Raw genomic sequence first — 5260 nt, 5'->3', positions numbered from 1 at the left:
CCTGAGATTCGGATGGGGAGCTTACAAAGCTACAGATTGCAAGAGTCATCACCACCTCAAGAGTACGAGGCAGGCCGGGCGTGATGGCTCACGCCTGTAATCCCAGCACTTTGGGAGGTTGAGGTGGGTGGATCACTTGAGGTCAGGAGTTCAAGACCAGCCTGGCCAACATGGTAAAATCCCATCTCTATTAAAAATACAAAAAAAATTAGCCAGGCATGGTGGCACATGCTTGTAGTCCCAGCTACTTGGGAGGCTAAGGCAGGGGGATTGCTTGAACCCGGGAGGTGGAGGTTGCAGTGAGCCAAGATCACGCCATTGCACTCCAGCCTGGGCAACAGAGTAAGACCCTGCCTCAAAACAAAAAAAAATACAAGGCCTGGTTTAAATGCAGGAGGAATCTGGTGAGCAAGGTTCACTCTGATACAACAGAAAAGGCAGGCCAAGCCTTGGCTGTGCCTGGTCTTGGCCGAGGAGCCACAGGCAGGGTCTGCTGGTTTCAGTGTCAGGGGAACATCCCCAGGACCATGTTTGGGATAGGAAGTGCCTTGATGGAAAACTGATACCTTTTTCTTTCCGAGTAACTTTAGAACACGTCACTTCAAATATAACTAATATCCTGATTTCAATGGACTTGCATGGAAGGAAAAGCGAGTTCATTTGCCAGTGGGGGGTGAGGACCAGGAGAGTCGGGAGTAGGGTGGGGAGGAGGGGAGCATTCCACAAGCCGCAAGAGCCTGGACACCTCCAGCCTTCAGTAAACAGCATTTGGATTTGTTGTGCCTGATTCAACCTTGCATTTGCGTGGTGAAAGTCAGGCCTGCGGTGTGTATAGTTTGGCATATGAGTTCAGCTCTGGTCCCCTCGATCCACTTCTATTTTCTCACTCTCTCCCTCCCCGGCACACCCCTCTTTTTCTATCCAGATGAGCAAAGGGGTGAATTAGTCCAGAAATGTTTCTGCTCCAGTCAAACATTATCACCTGTCAGTCAAACATTATCACCTGTCAGTCAGTCACCAGAGACGTGCACGGATGCCTTCTCCTTTGCCTCGAGGTTTCTATGACCTGGGAAAAGCCCATCCCATTCCCGGGATGCCCCGCCTTGCCAAAACTTTCAAGGTGGGACAAAAGAATCCATCATTTCAGCATTTACGATCCCATATGTGTTCCGTGCAACATCCGTTTGGGTTGGGCTGTCTCTTTTCTCAAGGCCTCTTCTGACCCAAACTTACTGCAAAGCAGATGAATGAGCCAGAATCTGCGCTGGGCGTTGGGGGTTGTGGCAGAGGCCGGGGCTGTATGTGGGCTGACAGGCCATGGGCCAATCCACCATAGGCAGCTTAGCAACCTGCCAGGGACAAACGTGGTCATCGTGATAACAACTTTCTCCACCTTCATTTTTTTTTTCTATTTCTTTGAGTTTCAAGATTGAGACTTTTTGTAGCAGCTCTTTAATCATGGAAGAGAGGATGGTGTGTGGAGGCTGCCATCGCCTCTCTGCTGTCCAACGCCCTAGTGAAGAAGCTCCTGGCAGGGGCTGGAGGCATGGCCTGGCCAGGCCTGGCCAAGTTCCTTGGCACTGAAGAACAAATCTTTGACGCCTCTGAAATGTTGATGGAAAGCATGTGGGCGTCCTAGCCAGCTCCCCTAGGCCCAGGTCCAATCCATCATGTTCCCTGCACTGCACATCTCTGGGTGGATGGCCTCAAGGAGCAGCGCCAGTGATGTCAGCTCACTCTGGCATCTCCCAAGACAAAAGCATCCCGGGGTGGAGAGCAGGAGGCCCTGCGTGATGACGGACAGAAGGCTGGAACTTGTGAGCTCTGTGCAGTCTGGTACTAATAACTCAGGATCCCCATCTAATGGAAGCATTTTATGAGCTATGGTGGGTGCAGGGTGCCAGATGTCCTCAGGCCATCAGGCTGAGATCCCCCAGCCCTCTGGGAGTGGAGTAGCCCTGGTGTGGCAGAAGGCAGGTGGGAACTTCAACAAGCAAGACGGCCTGTGTTTGAGTCCTAGCTTCACCACACACTAGCCGCCTGGTGTTTCTGAGCCTATTTGTCATCTATGACTTAGGAAGGATAATCATACAAATTTAGGTAAGATAATTCCTAGATCATCATATAGATCAGGGCAGCGTCTTCCAACTCCGGAATTAAAAGGACCAGTGAAACGGATTTCCTCTGTTTCTGCTTCATTGATTCTTCCTTTTATTCTCTTCTCCTTTCTGGTTGTTGAATTTCATTTGCTCTTCTTTCTCTAGTTTCTCAAGGTGATAATTGAATTGGGACCTTTTTTCTCTTCTAACGTAAGCATTGAATGCTATGCATTTCCCTCTGAAGTGCGGCTCTACCTGCACTCTACACAGTGTGATGGATTGCATTTCCATTTTCATGCAGTTCCAAATATTTTCTAATTTTCTTAGTGATTTATTCTTCGAAACATGAGTTATTTAGAAGTGTGTTCTTTACTTTCAAATATTTAGGTGGTCTCCAGACATCTTTCTGTTACTGAGGTCTAGTTAAATTAACCCTCTTGTGGTCAGAAAACATATTTTGTATGATTTTAATCTTCTTAAATGCATTGGGATCTATTTCATGGCCCAGAATGTAGTTCACCTTGATGAACGTTCCATGTTTATTCTGTGGTTAGAGGGAGTTTTCTGTAAGTGCCAATTAAGTAAAGCTGATTGGTAATGTTCTTCAAGTCTATATGTTACTGACTTTCTGTCTGCTGATTCTATCAGTTGTTGACAGAGGGCTGTGATGATTTTCCGATGTGTCTGTTGGTGAGATTACATTCCCAGTCACCCAATCAAAATCTATTCTAGGTGCTGCTGTGCAGGGATTTTGCAGGCATCGTTAAAGTCTATAATCGGTCCATGTTAAGTAGGGGAGTTATCCTGGGAGGGCCTGACTTAATCAGTCAGAAGATCTTAAAAGCTCAGGAAGCCTTTCCCAAGGGAAAGAAGAAATTCCTCCTATGAACAACGGCTCCGGCTTGTGTCTACATCATGTCAACCCCCGTTCACACTTGCAGACAGCCCTCACAATGACATAAGCCTACTTCATTTACACACACATGTGTACACACACACCCTGTTCACACTTGAAGACAGCCCTCACAATGACATAAGCCTACTTCATTTACACACACATGTGTACACACACACACACACACACACGGTTGACCCTTGAATAATGCAGGGGTTGTGGTGACAACCTTTGCACAGTTGGCAATCTGCAAATAACTTTTGACTCCCCAGAAACTTAACTATGAATAGCCTACTGTTGACCAGTAGCCTTACCAATGACAGAAATAGTTATTAATACATATTTTGTATATGTATTACATACTGTATTCTTACAATAAGGCTAGAGAAAAATATTATAATCATAAGGAAGAGAAAAGATATTTACTATTGGTTAAGTGGAAGTAGATCATCGTAAAGGTCAACATCCTCATTATCTTCATGTTGGGTAGGCTGAGGCAGGGGAGGAAGAAGAGGGGACTGGTCTTGCTGTCCCAGGGCTGGAAGAGGTGGGAGGAAATCCACCTATAAGTGGACCCTGCAGTTCAAACCCATGTTGTTCAAGGATCAACTACAGATAGATGATAGATTAGACAGACAGACAGATAGACAGATAGACAGACAGATAGATAGATGCATGGATAGATAGATAGATAGATAGATAGATAGATAGATAGATAGACAGACAGACAAATTCTGCTCCTCTGGTTGCACTCTGACTGATCTGATACAGGGGTACTGAAGCCTCCAACTGTAATTTTGAATTTCTCTATTTTTCTGTTCAGTTCTATCAGGTTTTGCTTCATGTAAGTTGAAGCTATTATTAAGAATGTACATATTTAGGATTTTGTGTCCCCTTCATGAACTGACCCCTTGATCATTATGAAATAACTGTCTTTATCTCCACTAATATGCTTTGCTAGCAAGTCTCTTTTGTCTGTCATTAATAGAGCCCCTCTATCTTTCTATTGATTAGTGCTAGCATGATATATCTTTTTTCTACCCTCTTACTTTTAACCTACTTGTGCTTCATGTTTACATTGCATTTCTTGTAGGCAACATATACTTGGGTCTTCATTCTTTACTGTATCTTACAATTGTTCATAATTTGCAGGTTAATTTACATTTAATGTAATTATTGATCATGTTTGATTTAAATTTATCTTCTTGCAATTGTTTTCTATTTGCCCCCATCTGTTCTTTCTTTCTTCTTTCCTTTTTTCATGCCTTCTTTTAGATTAATCCAGGGTCTTATCTTTAATGATTCTCTTTTATCCTACTATTGAATTATTAGCTATCCCTTAATTTTTTTATTGAATGTTCTAGAGTTTATAATATGTATTTTAACTTACTCACAGTCTACTTTCAAATGATACTACTCCACTTCACATAGAGTGTAAGAATCACTGAGCAGTGCACTTTCATTCCCCCAACCTCATTCTTTGTGCTATTATTGTCATAGATTTTACTTCCACATATACTATAAACCCCAAAATAAATTGTTTTAAACAGTGAATTACTGAGAAAAAAAAATGCATTTATCTATCTTTTGCATTTACCTCTATAATTACTCTTCACTGCTTTGTGTCACTCTAAATTTCCATCTGGAATTATTTTTCTTCTGCTGAAAGAAGAAAAATAAAGAAATGTTGAAGAAAGCCTTTAACATTTCTTGTAGAGCAGATTTGCTGACAATGAATTCCATCAGTTTTTATTGGCATAAAATAATCATTATCTCCAATTTTGAATGATATTTTTACTGAATTAAAAAAGTCATTCTTGGCAGGTTCTCCCCACCAACCCCCTCCTTAGCACATGAAAGATGTCTTCCCATGGCTTTCTGGCTTGCATGGTTTCTGTCAAGAGATCTGCTGTCTCTCATATTTTCTTCCTCTATACATAATATGTCTTTTCTTATCTGGCTGCTTCTAAGATTTCTCTTTATCACTGGCTTAGAAATTTGTTTATAATATGCCTTGATGTGGTTTTTCTGGTATTTATTCTACATGGGATTTATCAAGCTTCTTAGATCTGTGGGTTTATCCTTTCCAATAAATTCAAAAAATGTTTGGCCATTATTTCTTCAAAACATTTTTCTGTCCCTGCCTCTCTTCTCTTTCTAGATCTGCAGTTACACATAGGCACAATGCTTTGATATTATCCCACAGGTCACCAGTGTCCTGTTTTTTGTTTTTGTTTTTCTTTTTCACTCTTTTTTTTTTTTTTTT

This window comes from Mandrillus leucophaeus, unplaced genomic scaffold (genome assembly GCF_000951045.1).
Source record: "Mandrillus leucophaeus isolate KB7577 unplaced genomic scaffold, Mleu.le_1.0 Scaffold10, whole genome shotgun sequence".
In the NCBI taxonomy this organism is placed as follows: domain Eukaryota; kingdom Metazoa; phylum Chordata; class Mammalia; order Primates; family Cercopithecidae; genus Mandrillus; species Mandrillus leucophaeus.
Note: the sequence above shows the minus strand (reverse complement) of the source record.